Source organism: Orycteropus afer, unplaced genomic scaffold (genome assembly GCF_000298275.1).
Source record: "Orycteropus afer afer isolate SDZICR_OR568_19922 unplaced genomic scaffold, OryAfe1.0 scaffold00199, whole genome shotgun sequence".
In the NCBI taxonomy this organism is placed as follows: Eukaryota; Metazoa; Chordata; class Mammalia; order Tubulidentata; family Orycteropodidae; genus Orycteropus; species Orycteropus afer.
In genome coordinates this window covers 601,332-624,912 of record NW_006921786.1, presented here as the reverse complement: position 1 = coordinate 624,912, position 23,581 = coordinate 601,332, and the positions used below count along the sequence as shown (strand labels likewise).

Here is a 23,581-nt window from a genome sequence, read left to right as displayed (position 1 = left end):
AGTATCACTACAGAAGTAGGATTGCTCAACCTTCCTTCCGAGGAGTGGCTGGTGGGTTTGAACCGCCAGCCATCTGGTTAGCAGGCAAGTGTCTTAGCCACTATGCTACCAGAGCTCTGTATTTTTTCTAAGGGAAGGCCTGAGTGGTGCAAATGGTTAATGTGCTGGGCTGATAACTGAAAGGTTGGTGGTTTGAGTTCACTGAGAGGCGCCTTGGAATAAAAGTCTGGCAACTACTTCCAAAATAATCAGCCATTGAAAATCCTGTGGAGCACATTTCTACTCTGACACACATGAGGTCTCCATGAGTTGGGATCAACATGAAGGTAACTGGTAAGGAAAGCCATTGGAGGGGTGTTAGCAGGGTAGTGACATGACCAGGCTTCCTGTTTTAAAAGATTACTCTGACTGCCCTGTGGAGAACAGATTGCAGCCATTTGAGAGTTGAGGCAGAGAGGCTTGAGGGAATGGTGGCTCTGCCTGGGATGATAGCAATTGAGGTGGTGAGAAGTATAGGATTTGGGGTCCATTTCTAAAGTGGTGCTGACAGGATGTGCTGATGAATTGGAAATTTCCTCTTAAAGACAGCTACTTGGCTTTTTCTGTAAGAAGAAAATATGTCAGCCACCCTTCCACAGTCCAGGGAAATCTGGTTTGTGTTTTCCACAGAATCGTTGTGCTGAGTCAGGAGAAACTCTTAGGACCCCCAGCAACTCTCCAAACTTCTGCTTGACTAAGAGACTAAAATAACAAAGGGGTGTGATGTCCTGGGAGAAATTTTATTCTTAAGCCAAGCCCAGATACACTGTATAGTTTGATCTGATATGTGGAAAAAGTAACTCCCCACCGAGCCCAGTCTCTCTGTGGATCATCAAAAGTTTGTTCAGAAAGGAAGATGAGCAAGTTGGCCTCATGCCACACAGTTACAGTTTGTGTTAGTCATAGGATATTCTACCATGTGTGACATCGGGATTAATTAATAAAAGACAGAGACAACATTTGGGAGACATTTACTTTAACTCAGGGTGTCTAGTCCTCCTTTAGACAGCCCTTTGTCCTGTGACAGGCTAACCCCACCCCTGGGCTCCAGCCGGGCCAGTTGCTAATTTATATCCTTGCTCTTTAAACTCTTCCCAACTTTCAAATTGGAAAAAGTCTAATTTTTCCCTAATCTACAGCTTCAAGTCTCCCCACTGTTTCCTGCTAACTTGGTTTTCCTCCTTTGATCTTCTGCTGAAAATTTATTTCCTTCACAGAGCTTAGGCATCTGGCCCTGAGCCTTGATAAAAGCCCCCTTGCCTGGTGGGCATCAGTTCTGTGGAGTATCAGCAATGTCTTTCATCCTCACTGGGCACGGCACTCAGAAGTGGGTATCAGAGCTATGGGTGGAAAGGAAAGAAAAGAAGGCATTGTTCTGGCATTGCCAGGCTTATGCCTTCCATGGGGAGACAGGAAAGCACACATTAAAAACTATAAGAACGTAAAACTGGAAACATAAACAGATGTTAAAACGGCAGAGCATAATGGGGAGCTCATAGTTGCTCCCCGCCTTTGTTGATTTAGGAGAACGCTGGCTGGCTCAGTTCCTGGCCTTCATTGTGGAGAGCCAATCTGCGTAATGGGCAGAGGGACAAAAATCAGAGATGTCTAGAGGGCCAGTTTCAGGAAGGAGAGAGAAAGGACTGATCCTGAAGAATGTATGTGGGGGGAGGGGGGTTTGGTCGATTTGTTTGTCTGTCTGCCATTTGGAGATGGATGCCTGTGGGGAGTCTTTGGGTAGTGCAAAGAACACACTCAGCTGCTAATCGAAAGGTTAGAGGTTCGCTTTCACCTAGAGGTGCCTTGGGAAAAAACCCTGGAGATCTACCTCTGAAAATCAACCATTGAAAACCCAATGGAGCACTTCTACTCTGGCACACAGGGGTCGCCATGGGTCTAGTTGACTCGATGACATCTGGTTTGGTTTTGGTTCCTGCCTGTTAGGGAGAAAGAACCAAATCATGAGCAGTGGGAAATTTAAAGTCCTTCGGAGAAAGGGAGGGAGAGAGATTTTGGGGGGCAATTGCAAGTAAGATTGTAAGTGTTGCTATGTGTCATGAATGACGATCCTACCCTTTTTAAAGAGACTTTAGTTACAGATTAAATTATTTTTAAAATGAATTTTGGATGCCTGAGTGATGTTTCTTTGAATGTGATACCATATGGAGGCTGAACCACTGCTGTGTAGACAGTGATTGAACTGATGCATGGCATTCAGCTGTGTGTGTGCATATGGGAGGGATGCAGGGGGAGGAGGGGATGAAGATCAAAAAGGTGAATTCAGAACCAGATTGAAAAGGAAGTACAGTGGTATTCTTTAGAAACACAGAATACCTACCATGGGGCAGTTGATAAAGACTCAGGTAAATCTGAATAAAAAAAACATTTAGATTATGGGCATCAGATATTTGCAAAATGAAAGGGACAAGAAATAAGGAACCCTGAACACATGAGCAGTTATGAGCCCTTTGGTATCTTCATCCCTGTCCAGACGATGTGGATTATGTTATAAAGCCCCTAGGTCTCAGGAGCCTGGGGATTAGGTGGGAAAACCAAACTCAATAATCACAAAGTAATCAGAGGACAATCAACTGCTACCGTCACAAGTCTCTCTGCAACTGTGGGATGAGGGATTGTGGGGAGGAAGAAAAGTTCTGAGCAATCTGGAACAGTCAGGGAAGGAGTTTCAGAGTTTAGTCATGACCCTGGTTTGGGTATGGAATCAACAGCAAACAGCAAAAAAAAAAAAAAAAGATGCCTTTTTCCTTTTCTTTTTTTAAAGTGTGGTTTTCGAATCTGTGTTATTTATTTATTTTAAACAGTACTTTAAAACCCAGTACCAAACCTACTGCCATCGAGTCAGTTCTAACATAGCAACCTATAGGACAGAGTAGAACTGCCCCATAGCGTTTCCAAGGCTGTAAATCTTGATGGATGCAAACTGCTTCATCTTTCTCCTACAGAGCTGCTGGTATGTTCAAACTGACAACCTTTTGGTTAGCAACTGAATGCCTTAACCACAATAGCACTGGATCTCCTCAACAATACTTTATTGAGATATAATTCAAAGACCGTACAATTTACCCATTTAAAGTGTTCAATGCAGTGGTTTTTGGTATATTCAGAGTTGGGTAACCATCACCACAGTCAGAGTATTTTTATCATACTACAAAGCACCCTGTACCCATTAGCAGTCACCCTTCACTCCTCCCTGACCCTCTCAGCCCTAGGCAACCATTAATCTACTTTATTTACCTATTGTGCACATTCCCTCTAAATGGTATCATACAACATGTGGCCTTTTGTGTCTGGCTTATTTCATGTAGCATAATGTTCCCAAGTATTTAGTGCTTTATCTTTTTTATTTTTTAATTGGCAAATAATATTGCATGTATGGCAAGACTACATTTTATTTATCCATTCTTCAGGTGATGGGCATTTGGGTTGTTTCTACTTTTTTTAGCTGTTGTGAATAATACTGCAATGAATGCTCATGTACAAGCTTTTATGTGAATGTTGTTGTTGTTGTTGTTGTTATGTGCCGTCGAGTCGGCCCCGACTCATAGCGACCCCTCCTTGGGTTTCCAAGGCAGTATCACTACGGAAGTAGGATTGCCCAACCTTCCTTCCGAGGAGTGGCTGGTGGGTTTGAACCGCCAGCCGTCTGGTTAGCAGGCAAGTGTCTTAGCCACTATGCTACCAGAGCTCCCTTTTAATTTCTCTTGGATGTATACCTAGGAGTAAAATTACTAGGCTGTGTGGTACCCCTAAGGAGCTTTGGTGGCACAAGGTTTAAACACTCGGCTGCTAACTGAAAGGTTAACCATTTGAACCCACCCAGTGGCTCTGTGGGAGAAGACCTGGTCATCTGCTTCCATAAAGAAGAAACCTTATGAGGCAGTTCTATTCTGTCACATTGGGTTGCTATGAGTGGTAATTGACTAGGAGGTACCTAACAACAACAACGTGGTAGCTCTATGTTTAACCATTTGAGGAGTTGCCAAAATGTTTTCCAAAGCAGCTGCACCATTTTACCTCTGGCAGTGTAGGAGGGCCCTCACTCTCTACCTTCTCACCAAGCTTGTTACTATCTTTTTTTTTTTTTTCCTGTATTTTTTTTATTGTGATTTGAGTTCAGATTTACAAAGTGGATTAGTTTTCTCAACAGTTAAAACCATTTTGTTTCACAGCACTGATTACAGTCCAGTAAACTGCTCTGTTCCCATCTCCCTGTGACTTCCTCCTCCCTGTATCCTTTTTAGCTATGCATTCATGTCTCTCTAGCTTTTCCTCTATGCAAATGCTGCCCTTCTGATCTCCCACAGTTGATTATTCTAAGGGGTACATCTCTTTGGGGTGGGTGAGTACATCTCCTGGGGTAGGTGTTGTGCTTATAGGTCTTTCTGCTGTTTGATTGAGAGTTAATCCACGGAAATGCTCTACTTCCATGCCTGAAGGATCACCCGAGGCCATAATCTTGGGGGTTTCACTGGTCGCTATCCAACCAGTAATTCTGGTCATTTTTTAATTTTGTTCCACATTTTTCCTCCTACTCTATCCAGGGTCTCCAATTTTGATCCCTTTTTGAGTGGTTGGCATTGGTAGCCAGACATCATCGAATTCTTCTGGTCTCAGGGTCTGGTCCATTAGTCCCTTGGACTAATTGTTTCCAAATGACTTTGATTTTCTTCATTCTTCTTTGTTCCAGATGAGGCGAGACCAATAGCTGCATCTTAGATGGCCACTCAAAAGCTTTTAAGATCCCAGTCACTACTCACCAAAGTGAGACATGGAACAATATTTTTATATACCATTTTGTGCCAGTTGAGCTTGATGGCTCTGAGATGCATGCCTGGCAACTCTCTACCTCAGGATGCTTGGTTGTCACTAAGAAGCTACTCCAACTTTGTCCCTTGTTAGTTCTATAATGTATGTGGATTTTTTTGTAGCACAAATACACGTGTTGGAACATCATCAGCCAGAGCTATCTATGGCCATGGATATATTCCCATTTGCTTACTCACATCTGATCTTCTCACCTGTGTATGTATCTACCCTTAGACTAGTGTGTGTTGTACTGATAATGCAGTACTGTGTATGTAAAAGCATTTGCCTCTGTTATCTATACCTTTTGTGCACCTCTCTGTGTCCTCCTTTTCCCTGTTGTCATTGTGCTGGTCACACACTTTTATTGTATTGCCTTTCCTTTCACCCAAATCAACACATGGCTCTTAGTAGGCAGAAATTTTCCCTCCCTTTGTTTCCCATCCCTGGTTACCATCAAAGTAAATGTCCTTCCCTGTGTAAACCTTTCCATAACTTCTTATAATAATGGACTCAGACAGTATTCGTCCTTCAGTGATTGACTTATTTCACTTAGCATAGTGTCCTCCAGCTTCATTGGATTCTTCATTATTCTTTAATGCTGTATAGTATTCCATTACCTGTCTTCTGGATCATAGCCACCCTATCCTAGTGGTGGATATAGGAGCTCTGGTTGCGTAGTGCCTAAGGCACTTGATTGCTAACCAGAAGGCTGGCGGTTCAACCCACCAGCTGCTCCTCGGAAGGAAGGTTGGGCAATCTACTTCTGAAGTGATACTGCCTTGGAAACCCAAGGAGGGGTCAGTATGAGTCGGGTGTGACTCAACGGTAAATAACAACAACAACAAGTGGTGGATGTAGCACCTTACTGTAGATTTGATTTGCATTTTCTGATGGCTAATTATGTTGAGCATCTTTCCATGTACTTATTGGCCATTTACCTATCTTCTTTGGAAAAATGTCTATTTGGATTCTTTGTCCTTTTTAAAATTGGGTTATTTGTGTTTTTATTATTGCACTCTAACTCATCTTTACATGTTCTAGATACAAGTCCCTTAGCACTTACATGATTTCCAAATATATTCTCCCACATTGTGGGTTGTTTTTTCATTTTCTTATTGATGTCCGTGGATGCAGAAAAAAGATTTAATTTTGATAATGCCTAATTATTTATTCATGTGTTGTTTGTGCATTTGGTGTCTTATCTAAGAAACCATTGCCTAATCCAAGATCATGATTTGGATTTTCTTCCAAGAGTTAAAGTATTAGCTTGTGCATTAAGGTCTTTGATCTATTTATTTTTTGTATGTGTAGTGAGGTAGGGATCTAGCTTCATTTTTTTTTTTTTTTTGTATACAAATAGCCAATTGTCTCTACACCATTTATTGAAAAGACTGTTTGTTCCCCATCTTATTGTCTCGTCACCTTGTCATCAGGACTCCTTTCAGCTATTTATGTATTTACATTCATAATGTGGGGAAACATCTTCTTGTGTAAATCTACTAACCCACTGAGATAAATTAATCAAGGTTTATGTAGGTTAAGGGAGCTCTGGTAGCATAGTGGCTAAGGCACTTGGCTGCTAACCAGAAGGCTGGCGGTTCAAACCCACCAGCCACTCCTCGGAAGGAAGATGGGGCAATCTACTTCCGTAGTGATACTGCCTCGGAAACCCAAGGAGGGGTCGCTATGAGTCGGGTCCGACTCAACGTTACATAACAACAACAACAACAATGTAGGTTAAAAGATGATTTTGGAATTTTTGAAAAAGATTTCATTTAAATTTTCACTAAAAACAAAAATAGGTAATGAACAATGATGAATAAATATAATTACTAAAATACTCCATTTTATAAGCGGCCCAGTTAAGTGTGGGAGATAAAAGGAAGATGAAGAGTATAGGAAGAAAAAGTATGAGGTAAATGGGGGCGCACTTGGCCTCCACTTGTTTCTGGCTATGGAATTTTATTGCATCATCTGTGGGAGTCCTGGCCATGGGCTGTAAACATGAGTAACCCCGTGTTCTCCCCATCTACTCCCTCTAATGGCTCCTCAGAGCATCTCAGCAGCAGCAGGCAGTCAGAGCAGGGACAGCCGGGCAGAGGGAGCCATCGTCCATGGGACTCTCCACAAATTGTTTCTTGGCCTTGATTTAAGAAGGGGATTAGGGAATTGTTTTCCCTCCCAGTCTCCACCACAGAATGGAATCCACGTGTGGGTGGGAGTGGTGGTGACGCCCTGGATCTGCTGGTGTGGGCCTTGGAGGATGCACTCATGGCCGGCTGTGTGTGTGACTCTTGGGCCCCCACTTAGGGCAGGGCTGTGTACTTGGTTTCTCTGCCTGGCCAGGATCCCTGCAAACTGGACCAGAATCCACCACGGCTGTGTTTCTGAGTACACTCAAGCCTAATGCTTGAAGAGCAAAGCATTAGCTAAGCCCCAGATGTTTAGAAGTCTGACTCAGTGTTTGCATGTGCTTTATCGAGAGCTTATGTGGCCTGAGAGGTGGTCCTGGAATTTGCTCAGATCTCTGCAAGTGTTTTATCAGCATTTCCAGGGAGAGGCTTGGGGTTCAGAGTTTAGTCAGAGCTTTCTCCTCTGGGCCATGCAGCCGGCTGGACATCAGCCAGTCTTGGACTTAGGGGAAAGAAGACTGAGGCTTGCTCTTCGCGGTGACCTCTGCCTATGCTTTTCCTACCAAAGCTCTGGACTTAGTGGAATTCTTCACCAAGGCCCTGTGTTTCCCTGGTTCTGCCAGTGTCTTTAAAATCAGAGCTCTCAGGAATTGTATCCGCCAGCCTTGTTCTGGCCTGATGTTGGCAGGGTCATTTTCTGTCTGCTTTATGGGAAGATCCTTTTTGGTCTCCCTTGGCTTTTGGTAACTCCAGGTATTCCTTGGCTTGTAGATGTATCTTTACATATCTTTTCCCCTGCATGCTTGTGTCTGTTCTCCTTTTAAAAGGACACCACTCAGATAGGATTAGGAGCCACCCTATGCCAGTATGACCCTATATTAATTTAAAAAACCAAAAAACAGTGGCCATCAAGTCTTCTCAGACTCATGGTGACTCCATGTGTGTCAGAGTAGTAATGTGCTCCATAGGTTTTCAGAGGCTGATTTTTCTGAAGTGGATCACAAGGCATTTCTTCTGAAGTACCGCTGGGTGGACTCAAACTTCCTTTTGGTTAGTAGCTAAGCTCGTTAATCATTTGCACCACCCAGGGACTCCTATGTTAACTTAACATCTTCAAAGACTGTATTTCCAAACAAGGTCACGTTTATAGGTACCAAGGGTTAGAATGTCAACATATGATTTTGGGCGACACAATCTAATCCATAACACAGAGAAAAAAAATTCCATGTTGTGTTCAGTATAGTAAGTCATCCCCAAATCTCCTCCAGATATGGAGTCAAGTTAGTCGAAAGTAACACCCTCTGACTTACCAGCCCCTGGCTTAAATTTTCAACTACTTGGTCATGTTCAGTTCAAGTTCATCCTGCAGGATGTACAAAAGTAAGAGGATAACACAGTGGCCCCTGGAAACCACAGGGGTCCTCCCACACAACCTGGAGCTGGGTCTGTGGAAGGGCTTATAGAGGCTCTGTTTTGTTTTATTCAGAGTTCCCTGAGTTACTGCTTAAGTAACCCCACCATTCAGAGTGGCACTGGTACCCACAGTCACAAATGTTGGGTGATCTAGAGTTGGGGTCACAGATTTGGATGTTATGAGCTAGGCATTTCACTAAGATCTGGGAAACTATGTGCCATTGGAAATAAGTAGGAGTCCCTGGATGGTGAACACTCTTAATATGTTTGGCTGCTAACTGAAAGATTGGAGGTTTGAGTCTACCCAGAGGTACCTCAGAAGAAAGGCCTGGTGATCTGTTCAGAAAAAACAAACCAAAAAACCCACCTCACTGTCATGTAGTCAGTTACAACTCCTAGCAACCCCTCCTTGGGTTTCCAAGGCACTGTCTTGACAGACATAGATTTCTTGACAGAAGTAGATTGCCCAGTCTTCCTTCTGAGGAGTGGCTGGTTGATGTGAACCACTGCCCTTCTGGTTAGCAGTCAAATGCCTTAGGTGCTACACCACCAGAGCTCCCTCAGAAAAATCAGCCATTGAAAACTTGATGGAGCATAGTTCTACTCTGATACACATGGGGTCACTGTCACTTGAAATTGACAGGACAGCAGCTGGTGTCTTTGGAAACAGACACCATCAGCCAGTCAAAGCTACACTCACTGTGCATGCCCAGCTGGAAATCTGGAATCCCCAATTTTGCCAATTTTGGATTGTTGGCTATAGATTCAAATTAAAACACAGTGTGCTAGCCAGAACTCATCAGCAGGCTAGATCCAGTCTTTAGATTATAATCCTTTTAGTAGCTGGGAAGGGATGTCCAAGTGCCATGGAGCAATTTGGCCAAGGCCACATATCAGGTAAGTGGCTTACATTCAACCCAGATTTCTAGACTCCCCACAGTCTGGTGCTGTGTCTGGTCAACCAATATTCTCCATTCCAGGAAATGGAGACCCAAAGAGGTTAAGGAAGATTGCACAATCAACTGATTGGCTCTGTCCACTCTGCTATCACTGGGACTGGAGTTAGGAACTGCTTGGTTCTGGAGCATATTTACTTTGACCCATCCTGAGCTTGGCTTCTCACCCTCTAAATGGGACTATTGTGTGACACTTGAGCAGCAATTCTATGGACTCTCATGAACAGGAGGAGGTATGAATCTCTCTCCCCTTACTTCTCCCTCATATCCATCCTAGCCATTATTTAAGGGTTTCTTCCCTAAGAGCTTCAGGGAGTTCTCCAGGAATAAATAAAGTTAGAACAAATACTTTTCTTGGTTTGAGAACCCCTTCCCCTATTGGGAAGAAAGATACTTTTAATCCTTGTATTTCCTTGAGTCATCAAGACAGTCACTGCTGGTGATTTGGTGGCAATGAAACCTGGATAGTGTTGCCTGTAGACCAAGGAGGCTGCTCTGAGATGGTAAGCCATGTGACAGGTGTCTCAGTACATGCCACTGACTGGCAGCACCCACAGCTGTCAGAGTGCAGGGACTAACACAGAATCCATCCTGTTCTGTTCTTCCTGGCTCTGCTGGTTCTGAGTGTGTGATAGGAATTGGATTTGGTGGGCTGGGGAATTGGATATGTGTGAGAGTAGGGGAGAGTAGAAGGGAAGAGTTATTAAATTAAGCAGGGTGGTGGGCCTTCTCACAGATTTACTAGCTAAATATTTTCGGATGTTTTCATGGTCCTTTAAGGCTGATCCAGAAGACTTCGCCTCACTCTGTAGCTGCTCTTGTCCTCTGCCGGCCCCCTCTCACCCTGACCTTATTCCCAGCACCTCTTTCCCTGATGTCTCCCTTCACCATCAGCCTGGTGCCTTTTACTCCTACTTGCATCCTACTGAGAAACAAAGATGAGTCTCCTTTTCTTTTTTCCTTTTTAATCTGTTTACACATGCAGCTGTACAACCTTTTTTTTTTTTTTGAACTTAATATTCTTTGAATATCTTTCTAAATGTAAATGCAGTAATTCTGTCTACAGCATTATTTTTAGTGTTTGCTGGCAATTCATAATTTGGATGAACTATTATTTATAGTCCCCTAGTCATAGACCTTGAGGTTTTGGTTTTTTTTTTTTGCTATTATTATAGTCAATGAAGCTTGCATTTCTGGCTTTTTTTTTTTTTTTTTAATATTTTATTGTGTTTTTGGTGACACTTTACATAGCAGTTTAGGTGCCCATTCAAGACTTTCTGCACCAATTGTTCAGTGACATTTGTTACATTTGTTACAATGCAGGAACATGCTCATTGTTTCTGTTCTGGTTGTTCTGTTTGGTGATGGTATCTTTTTGCACTTAGATGAATTTCCTGGAAAGGCCAGTGCTGCTGCGTGGTGTCATTTTGACCTGTGCCATCGTATCATTCTTTAGAAACCAGTTGCTTTCCAGTTGGTTCTGACTCATGTGTGTCAGAGTGGACCTCTGCTCTAAAGAGTTTTCAGTGGTTATTTTTCTGAAGTAGATTGCCAGGCCTTTCTTTTGAGGTGCTTCTGGTGGACCTGAACCTCCAACCTTTTAATAATACATTACCTGTTTGCACCATCTAGCACTACCTCCCTTCCATGCTTTAGAGAAGTTGTACAAGTTTACAGCCCTTGAGCATATCTCATCCCCCAACCACTGGCCAAGACTGGGATCCCCAGGTCATGAGTCTGTTGCCAGCTGCATACACTATTGTGGGAGCTGGGTGAGAAGGAGGCCTGAACTTCCCAAAAGGCACTGTGTGCAGGTATAGGGTACATAGGGTGTCTAGGTACCTGAGTTTGTGACTTGGAAAGGAACTGTGTCCTTGACACTGATTCCCTCCAGGTCCCTGTCCTGTTGGGTTTCTTAGGTACACTAATTTCTGATAAGGCCTTGTTGGCCTGAGTCTCGCACTGTAAGTGGGGACATATCTGCACCCTGACCTGAACCATCCAATTCCTTGTCTGCCTTTGGCTTGGCTTTTCCTTGTCAGAGGCTTGTGCAAGGCCCCACCACGAGGGGCCTGTTGGAGCTGGAGCCGTGTGGGGAACCCTCTTGGGCACAGGGACCGCTCTGTTCCCTCCTCTGCCTTGGCAGAGGCCCCCATTCACTGCATGGAGAGTCACGCCGTTCCCCTTGAGATAAGAATAGAGCCCGACTGTGCCCCAGGACAGAGTCCAGCTTCTTCAGCTGGCCCTGCTAGGCCTGGCAAGGGCTCCCACATGGTCCTGGCATGAGAGGACCCTGGCAGCCTGCCCCGCCTGCCCCTTGTGCATTGTGTGCCTGGGACACTGGGCACTGTGTGTGTGCCTGTGTGCATGCCTGGGCCCCCTGGAGACCTACAGACTCAAAACTCTGCTCACTATGGAGGAGTTTGTCCTCAAATCAGCACTTCCAGGCTTCTACAGTGCTCCCGCCATTACCTATGGGCCTTTGGCTTCACCAGCCCAGTCATTACACCTCAACTGAGTAGCCACTTCTGTCTGTTCCTAGAAGAAAGTAATAGAGCTCTTGCTTAGAGGAGCCTGGGCACCCTGGTGGTTTTACTTCTGCAACTTCAGGGAATGAGAACAGGGTCCAGTGGGAGCTACAGGTTATGTGTGCGAGTAGTGGGGTCTGGGGATTTGACCCTTGGCTCTGCCTGGATCTCAGGTGAGAGATGTAACAGCTGAGAGTCAGTTCAACAGTGGAACTGGATCAGGTGCTATTAACCAGGCAAGGGGTGCAAAGAGTTCCCTGACTCTTCTTGTGATCACTTTTGTTGTTGCGCTATTGTTGTTGCATTGATTCCAACTCATGGATCCCATGTGTGCAGAGTAGAACTGCTCCATAGGGTTTTCAAGGTGATCTCTAATTCATTGATTGAATTCTTGCCTCTCACATGTGGGAGACCCAGGTTTGATTCCCAGCCAATGCATCTCATGTGCAGTCACTACTGGTGGGTTACGTGTTGCTCTGACGTGGAACAGATTTCAGCAGAGCTTCCAGAGTAAGAGAGACTATGAAGAAAAGCCTGGCAGTCTACTTCCAAAAATCAGCCATTTGGAAAAACCCCATGAATCACAATGGCCTAATCCATAACGGCTCATGGGATGGCACAAAACCAGGCAGCATTTCATTCTGTTGCTCATGCTGTTACCGTCAGTCAGGGACGGGCTTACTTGATGGCAGCTAACAACACTTCCAAGGAGAGAACAGTCTTTGTACGTTTTTGTGGGTGGGAAGGGTAAATGAAAACACCCCTGACCATTTTTAAGGCTTTAGGAGTTTCCTAAGCACCATCATCTGGGTAGATCTGGGAAAGTGAGAATCTTCTGGGCTTCTGAGACTTGGTTGGAAGGAATGGGGTTGGAGAAGCATATCGGGAGGTTGAGGAGAAACATATGAGCACTCTTAGTGGTATAAGATTAGAGCTTCAATACCCCAGGGTCTGTACTTAACATAGTTTCTCAACCAATAAAGGAGCATATGGCCTGACAGGTGGATAGAATATTTTTACACTAGTTCTATTCATTCAGGTATAGTTAATGATACCAAAAAAAAAAAAAAAAAAAACCAAGCTAATTGCCATTGAGTCAATTCCAACTCATAATGATTCCCATTGGGTTTCCAAGGCTGTAACTCTTTACAGATATAGGTTGCCCCAACTTCCTCCCGTGGAACAGCTGATGGGTTTGAACCACTGACCTTCTATTTAGTAGCCAAATGTCTCATCAACTATGCCACCAGGGCTCCTTCATAGTGAATAATATTTCTATAGCACTTATATTTTCCATGCATTATTCTCAACACTTTACCTTCATAAACTCATTTAATCCTCACAACAAACCTGTATGTATTATTTTACATATGGGGAAACTGAGTCACAGAGAAATTAAATAATTTCCCTAGTGTCACACAACCAGTGAGTCGCAGAGTCAGGGATTACTCCTAGGCCATCTCTCTCCAAAGCTCTTCATGCTCTTAACCCGTGCTTGTGAGCTTATTCTTCTTCCATCTGTACCCCCATATCTCAGGACCCATAGAGGGGAGATGGAGGACCTCTTCAGCCATTGAAGCTCTCTCCTTTCCCACATCCTAAATACATCTGTATACTTAGTTTGAATAACTAGGTCATTCCCTGCTTTAGGGTCCAAGTGGGGCTTTTCTTTCATGTGACCATTGTGAAGGACAGGAAATGATGAGAAATGATGAGACTGAGAGGTGGCTTTGGGGGGAGGGGTTCATTAGCTGCCCTCCTCTTAAGCTCCTTATCCCCGCCCCACCCCTAGCTGCCCATCTGGGAAGCTATTAAAGCATGGAGGGATCACAGGTAGCTCTCCTGAGGGTTAATCCTATGCTTTGAGAGCAGGCCGTTTACTTCTTGTTTTAGGATTGAGCTCTGAATCTTCGAGATGACTCATTCATGGGAAGAGAAGAAAAGAGAGAGCACTGGGGCTCCATCTTCCATTGATCGCATTGTGGTTGCTCCTAAGTCCCCAGAACTTTTGGGAGAAAGGAGACCAGAAATGATTGTGCAAGGGGAGAGAGAAGTGATGGTGGTTAGATGGGCTTCTCATAGCTGCTCCTGCCCATTGAGGGCTGTCTTCCACTGAGGCCTGCAAACTCACAGCTGGATATGGAATGAGAAGATATGGGGTAGTCCAGAGGCTACGGAGACTGTCAGGGATGCGCTCTAAAGGTTAGCATTGAATTTCCTCCAAACAGGAAAAGGCAACCATGCTTAACTCAGTAGCAGCCCTGCTGGTATTTAGTTGTTTCCGCTAAGAGTTCCAAGTTGTGATCAGGGCTGGAGCTGCCAAACAGGTTTGGTCTATTGATGTGCATGGGTGTGATATCCTCCCTTGCTCATCCTCTGCCCCCAGGCCTCTGGGGCTTTGCAGTGAGCACAGCCAGGCAAGAGGACTCAACCCTGGCTAGCAGAGGTGTCAGATCAGGACTGTGAGCAGATGGTAGTCTGAAAGGCTGCCTCCTTTGAATGGGGTTAGGACTTCTAGAGAAGATACTGATCTAAAGTTAGTAGAGAAACCCTAAAACCAGTTAATACTCGAGGCCAGTGACCAAGAAAGGTATAAGGGCATTCTATGGGCAGGTTCCAGAAAAACAACTAAATGGTAACTGTCCCACTGAATATTGGTTTCTGGTACCTGAGAAGAGAGCAGTTTTAACCCAGGTTATGGTGATGGCAGTGGTGTCAAGGGGACAGGGGTGTGAGGTGGAAGGAAAGAAATGGATCCAAGACCTTGACCAAGAATCAATGACTCTTGGGAGCATCCTACAACTCTCTTGTTTCTACATGTTTCATGCTTCATTGAGCAGGTGTGAACTCCTTAGAGACAACTCCTTCTTGTGCATAACCCTTCTATTATCACTAGTCTTAACCTCTGTCTTCTTCAATAAAATCTAAGCTCATGAGAGTAGAGAGGCCCATGGTGAGTACTCAGTAACTATTGAATAAATGAATGAATGAAATGGGCAGGAGAGCTAGAATATTTTATACTGTGTCTTAGAAGCATTTTTCACATCTGAACTATTTAAAATTGCTTCCCAGCTCTAACCTACCCCAAGCACTTGATTCCCCTAACCTTGTTCTTTCTGTCTTTTCATTCGTTTTCCCCAATATAACTTTTCACTGTGTTTACTGCCAGCTTTCCCCTGACCCACTCCCATCTTATGTGGGAATGAATGCTCAGAGGTTTTATTTCCTTCTGATGTCCCCCAATAGCCTAGATACGGTGCCTGGCACTTTACTGGTGCTCAGTAAATATGTCAGATGAATGAATGAGTGGGTGGTTTAGATGAGTGGGAAAGTGCTCAGAAAGGGCTTGCGTTATTTGCCTCTGGGCATCCCCTTATAGCACACATTGCCATTTGAGTGGGTTGAGTGCTATATCTGGTGTCCAGGGTTAGCAATGTGAGAAGATCTGCATCCACTTTGTAGTGCCCACATGGTCTGACCACCTGCCTTGGCCATGCTCTATCCTCATGATTTACTGGGCCCTTGACATAGGACCACCTTGACTCCTCATGACAGCTCCAAGACATGAGGGCTTTCTGGAATCTTCTGGCAGGGCAGTGAGAGCCCCAAGGGCAGCTAAAGAGCACAGACCAGGTAGTGCATGGAGCTGTTGGTAGCTGAGGATTTTGGAGCTTGTGGTAGGACTGCATTCCTGAATCTTGCCCCACTCACCCTCCCTTTCCCCACAACTCAGTTCCCACCCCAGGGATTGTGAGAAGTGGAAATATGCCTAGTTGAGCAATTGTGGACTAAGGAGAAATCCCTGTTTACTCACAGTCTCTGTCTTCTTGTCTTGAAACTAACGCCCAGCTCATAAACTTAATCTGGGGTGGTCATGGATCTCTCTACCCCACCCCAGACAGTGACAGGGCCCTGATTATTCCCACACTCTCCAGGGTTAAGTCCAGATCCTAATTCTCAACCCCGTGGTTGGGCCCCAGCCAGACCTCCAGCAGCCTCCTTATAAGAGCCTTCTGCTCAGATCAGCAAGTATTTTTGCAGTCTTTGCTCAGTGTTACTCTTGACCTCTCGACACATACATCCACTTTTTACTTGACATCTCTACACAACCTGTCCAAAATGTGATGTCTGGTCTTTCCTCCAGATCTGGGCTACCAGCGGCCTTTCAGAACTCAGTAAATGGAAAGTCTGTTCTTTCACCTGCTCAGGTCAAACACCTTGAAGCCATCCTTAACTCCTCGTTTTCTCTCACATTCTACGTTGAGTCTGTCAGAAAAAAACTGTTGGTTCTTCCTTCAAAATAGATTTTAAAAAATCCAACCACTTTTCACCACTTCCAGTGCTGTCACCTTTGTTGAGCCACCAGTACCAGATGCTGTCGAGTTGAACTCTGACTCATGTGTGAGCCCATGTGTGTCAGGGTACAGCTTTGTTCCGTAGGGTTTTCAATGGCGGATTTTTTGAAAGTGGGTCATCAGGACTTTGTTTTGAGGTGACTCCAGGTAGACTCAAGCCTCTAACCTATTGGTTAGCAGCTGAACATGTTAACCATTTATACCACCTAGGGATTTTAGTTGGAGACATAACCACCACCATTTTGCCCTGGGACTGTTTAGGCAGCTCCCCTAACTATTAGAGCTGAAATGCTCCTTGGAAGTGAGAATGGCCTGACTTCATCTTACATACTTTGGTCATCTTGTCAAGAAGGGACCATTCCCTGGAGAAGGATATCATGCTTCATAAAGTAGAGAGTTGGCAAAAAAGGGGAAGGCCCTTATGAGATGGATTGATAACAGTAGTTGCAAGATGGACTCAAGCATAACAAAGATTGTGAGGATGCTGCAGGACTGGGCAGTGTTTCATTCTCTTGTACATAGGGACACTATGAGTTGGAGCTGACTTGATGGCACCTAACAACAGCAACCTATCTACTCTTCCACTCCTTGTTCTATTCTTTTAAAATAAAAGTCCTAGTATGCCATGCCTCTCCTCAAAACACTCCGGTGGCTACCCATGTCAGCAGAAAAAAATGGAAGATCTTTCATGTCCTAGAAGGCCCTACATGATCAGGCCCCCATTACTGCCCTGACCTCAGGGCCTTCTCCAGGGACTGATCTGTCCTCTCCTCTCACCCCATTCCCTCTTTTCCCACCAAACCAGACCTCTTTGTTGTTTCTTCAAACATTCCAGACAGGTTTTTATTATTATTATTTTTGAGCCCATTTGCAGCCACATGGCTAACTCTTGAGGTAAGTTGAAGAATGAACCTCCCAGAGATGTCCATGTCCTAATCCCTGGAACCTGTAAATACATTACCTTTCGGGGTAAGAGAGATGTTGCAGATATGGTTAAATTAAGGATTTTGAGATGAAGAGATTATCCTAGATTATTCAAGTAGGTCCAATATAATCACAAAAGTCCTTATAAGAGGGAGATAGGAGAGATAGAATCAGTAGTAGGAGATGCGACCATAGAAGCAAGATGTTGGATTGATGCAGAGAAGGGACCGTGAGCCAAGGAACGGGCAACCTCTAAACTGGAAAAGGCAATAAAATGGATTCTTCTTTCAGAGCTTCACGAAGGAACTTGCCCTGCTGACACCTTGACTTTAACCCAGTGAGATCAGTTTTGGACTTTTGACTTCCAGAGCTGTAAGATAATAAATGTGTGTTGCCTTAACTCACTTAGTTTTGGTAATTTGTTACAGCAGCCGTAGAACACTAATACACTCCCTCTTCTTTCTGTATCACCATCATCAAGCAAAATGGACCACTTGCATATTGTATAGACTTTCTGTAGGTTGTGTGTCTTCCCTCACTGGAATATAAGCTCCACTCCATCTCTGTATTGCTCACTGATGCATCTCAGTGCCTAGAATTGTGTCTGATGTGTAATAGGCACTCAGTAGATATTTGTTAAAATAAATTAATGAATGAATAAGTAAATAGTTTTTTGGCCTGGAATGCCCTTTCCCTACCTCTTTCTCTCTGCGTACTGTCCTCTAAGTCCATTCCAGTCTTCCCCTTCATAAGACCTTTCTCTCTCCACTTATAGAGGGAGCATCCTGTCCATAGCCCTTTTGGTCACCCGTGACTTAGATCAGGTTAGCCATTCACTGAGACCTGCTCTGCCAGGGGAACCCCTTCTCAGTATGAGTACTATGATGGAAGCCCATGGAAGCTAGGTACTTTAGGAGGTATTAGTGTGAGGAAGCCATGTGTGTTTCTTACAGATTACCACTGTTGTTGTTAGGTGCCGTCAAGTTGGTTCTGACTCACAGAAATCCTGTGTGCAACAGAATGAAACACTGCTCAGTCTTGCACCATCTCCACAATTGTTGCTGTGTTTGAGCTCATTATTGTAGCCACTGTGTCCATCTTATTGAGCAGCTTCCTCTTTCTTGCTGACCCTTTCTTTACCACATGTGATGTCCTTCTCCGGGGACTGATCCCTTCTGAGAACACGTTCAAAATGTGTATGATAAGGTCTTGCCATCTTCCCTTTTGAAGAGCGTTCTGGTTGAACTTCTTCCAAGACAGATTTGTGTGTTCTTCCAGCAGTCCATGGTGTGTTTAATATTCTTTGCCAACACCATAATTCAAGTACATCAAATCTTCTTCGGTCTTCCTCATTCATTGTCTGGTTCTCTGCATGTATATGAGGCTATTGAAAATACTGTGACTTGGGTCCAGTGCACCTTAGTCCTCAGAGTGGACATCTTTGCTTTTTAACACTTTAAAGAGGTCTTTTGCAGCACATTTTCCCAATGCTATACATCGTTTAATTTCTTGACTACTGCTTCCATGGGCTTTGATAGTGGATCCAAGTAAATTGAAATCCTAGACAGCTTCAGGTTTTCTCCATTTATCATGATGTTGCTTATTACTTCAGTTGACGTGTAGTTCATACTGAAGTCTTTGATCTTCTTCAGTAAGTGCTTCAAGTCCTCTTTGCTTTCAGCAAGCAATGCTGTGTCATCTGCAAATTGTAGGTTGCTATTGAGTCTTCCTCCAGTCCTGGTGATGCGTTCTTCTTCATATAGTCCACCTTCTTATGTTATTTGCTCTGCATACAGATTGAGTAAGTATGGTAAAAGGATACAGTCCTGATGCACATGTTTCCTGATTTTAAACCATGCAATATCCTCCAGTTCTGTTTGAATGACTGAATTTTAGTCTATGTACAGATTCTGCATGAGCACAATTAAGTGTTTGAAATCCTAATTCTTTCCAGTGTTGTCCATAATTTGTTATGATCCGCACATTATTTTGTACGGTCAATAAAACACAGGTAAACATCTTTCTGATGTTCTCTGCTTCCAACTAAGATCCATCTGACATCCACAATGATATCCTCCATTCCACATCTTCTGAATCCAGCTTGAATTTCTGACAGTTCCCTGCACCATCCTCTTCATTGCTGCACCATTATCTTCAGCATAATTTACTTGCATGTAATATCAATGATACTTTTCTTAATATAATTTCCACATTCTTTCAGAATACTTTTCTTTGTAATGGGCACAAATATGATCTCTTCTGTCAGTTGGCCAGGTAGCTGCTTCCCAAATTTCTTGGCATACATGAGTGGGTGCTTCCATCTTTACATCCATTTGTTGAAACATATCACTTGGTGTTCCATCAATTCCTGGAGCCTTGTTTTTGCCAGTGCCTTCAGTGCCACACAGGGAGCTCTGGTAGTGTAGTGCCTGAGGCAGTTGACTGCTAACCAGAAGGTTGGTTGTTCAAATCCACCAGCCATTTCTTGGAAGGAAGGTTGGGTAATCGACGTCTGTAGTGATACTGCCTCGGCAACCCAAGGAGGGGTCGCTATGAGTCGGGTCTGACTTGACAGCACATAACAACAACAACAATCAGTGCAACAATGACTTCTTCCTTCAGTACCATTGTTTCTTGATCATATGCTACCTTTTGAAATGGTTGAATATCAATCGCGTCTTTTTGGTACAGTGTGTTTGTATACTCCTTCCATCTTCTTTTGATACTTCCTGGATTGTTCAATATATTGCATATAGAATTCTTCAGTATTGGCCCTTGAGGCTTGAAAATTTTCTTCAGTTCTTTCAGCTTGCAAGTACTAAGCATGCTCTTCTCTTTTGGTTTTCTAACTCCAGGTCTTTTCACATTCATTATAATATTTTACTTTGTCTTCTTGTGCCACCCTTTGAAGTCTTCTGTTTAGCTCTTTTATCATTTCTTCCATTCGAGAGCAGGTTTTGGCATCTCTTCTGATGTCCATTTTGGTCTTCTTTCTTTCTTTTTTTTTTTTAATGACCTTTTAGTTTCTTCATACATGATGTCCTTGATGTCATCCCACAACCTGTGTGGTCTATGATCATTAATGTTCAGTGAATCAAATCTATTCTTGAGATGTTCTCTAAATTCAAGTGGGATATACTCATGTTGTCTCTCATGGATTTGTTTTCCTTTTCTTCAGCTTTGGCTTGAATTTGCATGTAAGCAATTGATAATCTGTTCCCCAATTGGCCCCTGACCTTGTTCTGACTGATGATATTGAGATTCTCCCTCATCTTTTTCCAAAGATGCAGTTGATTTGATTCCTGTGTATTCCATCTTGCAAGGTTCGTGTGTATACTCACCTTTTATGTTGTTGAAAAAGGTATTTCCAATAAATAGGTAATTGGTGTTGCAAAATTATATCATGTGATCTCCAGTATTGTTTCTGTCAGCAAGATGTATTTTCTAGTACTTATCCTTCCTCTTTGTTTCCAGTTTTCACATTCTAATCAGCAGTAATTATCAATGCATCTTGATTGCATGTTTGATCAATTTTAGACTGCAGATGTTGGTTAAAATCTTCAGTTTCTTCATCTGTGGCATTAATCGTTGGTGTATAAATTTGAGTTATCTTAGTCTAACTGCTCTCTAAATGCAACCTCTTACTTCATTAGATAAGATGCATCTGGCCTAGAGATGTGAGGCATCCTGCCTGAAGTTAGTAGGTTGCCATGCTAATGTGTCTCAGCCTGCTGGTCTCAGAATTTCTGGTTCATCCCTTGCCCACATGAATTATCTGTATGGATCCACATTTCCCATTGCCAAGGCAGTGGTGCTTCAGTAGTAGATCTTGCCTTCCATGTGAAAAGTCCAGGTTTGAATCCCAGCCAGTGTACCTTATGCACAGCTACCAGCTATCTGTCAGTGCAGGCTTGCATGTCACTAGAATGTGGAATAAGTTTGAGTGGAGCTTCCAGACTAGGAAGAATAGTCTGGCAGTCTACTTCTGAAAAATCAGCCAGTGAAACCCTGTGGATCTCAGCGATCCACAGCTGATCATGGGGATGGTGCAGGGGTGGGCAGCATTCTGTTCTGTTGTGCATGGGGTCACCATGGGATCAACAGCAGGTAACAGCAACAACAGCCCCCGTTGCCACACCCAAGAACAGCAGTGCCTAGGTCATAGCAAGTGGTTAGTTAATACTGATTACATAGAAGTTGGAGGATTTGTAATCATCATAGCAGAGGAGTTGGAGGCATGTCTTAAGGGAAATAAGGTTAGGAACTAGGGACAGGGGAGGCTAAAGGATTTGTCTTGTGAACAGCAACTTGTGTGGAGGGTGGGGTGGAAGACAGGAAGGAAGACAAGATAAAGATCAGGAGTGGAGATGGTCTGGAAGGGAGATGTGGGGCAGAAGTCGTGTGCCTCTGTGGGCACCTCAAGATTGAGGACCCTACTTGTTTGGGACCCAAAAGAGTACAGCACGTGGCCAGAGAGGAGCAAAGAAGAATGAGGGAGGCCTCTGTCTGGGCTGAGCTTTGCTTCCCTGGGACACAGCTGCAGGCTGGAAAGGGTGACCAGTTGGCTGTTGGGAAGACTCCTTCCTGCTGTCTCCTCTGGGGAGGACATGTTTTAGAACACTTCCTGAGTTGAGGAGAGTGGTGACACTCTGCCCCTCCTCCCCTTCAGACTGCTGATGAAGTGTAGTTGGTTATGAACCTACAGCTGTGTTTCTGCACAGTTCCCCCTGCACCCCTACCAGTCCCGCTGGGGCTTGCTGCCTCCCTCCTTCCTCATCCTTCCATCTGCTGGATGGTGACTCACTCAGCTTCTTGTGCAACAGCCCAGGCACTCAATTGCCTTGAAGAGCTGTTTTCTTCTGTGCCATGAGTTCCCCTCCTGATTTATGTCTTTTCATTTGGGTTAATGCTTTCCACATTTTGGTCTGTAGATTAGTATGTGGCTCATTGCTTCAACCACCAAAACCCCAGTTCCCAGCTTGGTCTGGCACAGAGGGAGCAGGCAGACAGACAGAGGGACAGAGGGCTGTTTGGAGCTATCTGCCCTCACCCCCAATCCTGTCTTGGTTTCAGCCACCCCACCACCGCCGGACTACCCTCTCTGAGGTCAGCCTAGGAGAATAAGCAAAGCAGCCCCACTGCCAGGCTGCCTGGGTCCTTCCTCATATAGGTTTCCTATGGAGCACACACTACGTGGAATGATGTGGAGAGGGAATTGCCCATAACCTGTGACTTCCCACTGAAGAAGCTGCATCCTCAGAAGTGAGAGGCAGAAGTTGTAGGATGTAGAACAACGCTCTCTCAGTGTGTGTGTATGTGTGTGTGTTTTCTTTTAATTTTTCAGAACATTAATATTACCTTTGTTGCTATGGTGTTGTTGTGGGGGTGGCTGATTGGACACAGACCAGATACATTAAGGTGCTTGGTGTCCATAGTGATTATCAGGCATCAGCCACGGGACTTGCTTTAAATTTCTTCCCCACAATGAGAGGCTGGCATGGGACCACTTTACTATGGCTGTGTGTGCCCTGCCCTTGTGGGGCTTCTGGGACATGGTAGCACCTTAGTCTGAAGCCAGGATTTAGGTTGGGGCGGGGGGAGTCTGTCGTTCAGATTTTAAGGCTGGGCTATAGCCCAGATTTTCTGAGGGTTAGGTGTTTGCGAACCCTCAGAGACTCCAGGCCACAGCAGGGAGGGGAGTGGAGGTACCCTGTGGCACTTCTGGTGGGGAGTATGTCACAGCTGGGAATGTATGATGGCTCACCTGGCAGGGGCTGTCTTTTCATTAAAGCTGTAATATCACTGGGAAGCGTGTGTGTTTTGGGGCGGGGGGAGTGGAGGGTGTTTTAAACTTTTTGTTGAATGCACATACAGAAAAATAAATCTTTGTTAAGTTACATTTTTTGAAAGTCTCACCTTCCTTGCAGGAGATCCAGCCAGCACACCTCATGTGTAGTCACCACCTATCTGTCAGTGGAGGCTTTCGTGTTGCCATGATGAGCAGGTTTTAGTGGTGCTTACAGACTAAGATGAACCAGGAAGAAAGACCTGGTGATCTACTTCTGAAAACTAGCCGGTTGAAAACCTTATGAATCACAATAGTCCAATCTGCAACTGATCAGGGGATGGCGAGGACTGAGAAGTGTGTTCAGTTCCATTATTCATGGGGTTGCCATGAATTGGGGACAAACATGAAGGCAGGTAATGACAACAGTATATATAAATTAAGTACAAAGAACGTGGAGTGAAAAGTTGGCCCTCTCCCATGCCTGGCTGCCTGTCAGTTCTCTTTGGCAGAGGCAAACAAGTTACCAGTTTCTTCACTTAGAGAAACATTTTATGCATGTGTTAATATGTACACATTTATTTTCCTGAACACAAATGGTGGCTCCCTGTGTACTTCTTTA

At 44.3% G+C, this 23,581-nt stretch overlaps 1 protein-coding gene across 1 annotated transcript in view; it reads left to right on the top strand.

Moving 5' to 3' along the window:
- The window catches only part of GAS7 (growth arrest specific 7), a 394,162-nt gene that overhangs the window by 116,241 nt on the left and 254,340 nt on the right, over window positions 1–23,581 (top strand). The window lies entirely within an intron of this gene.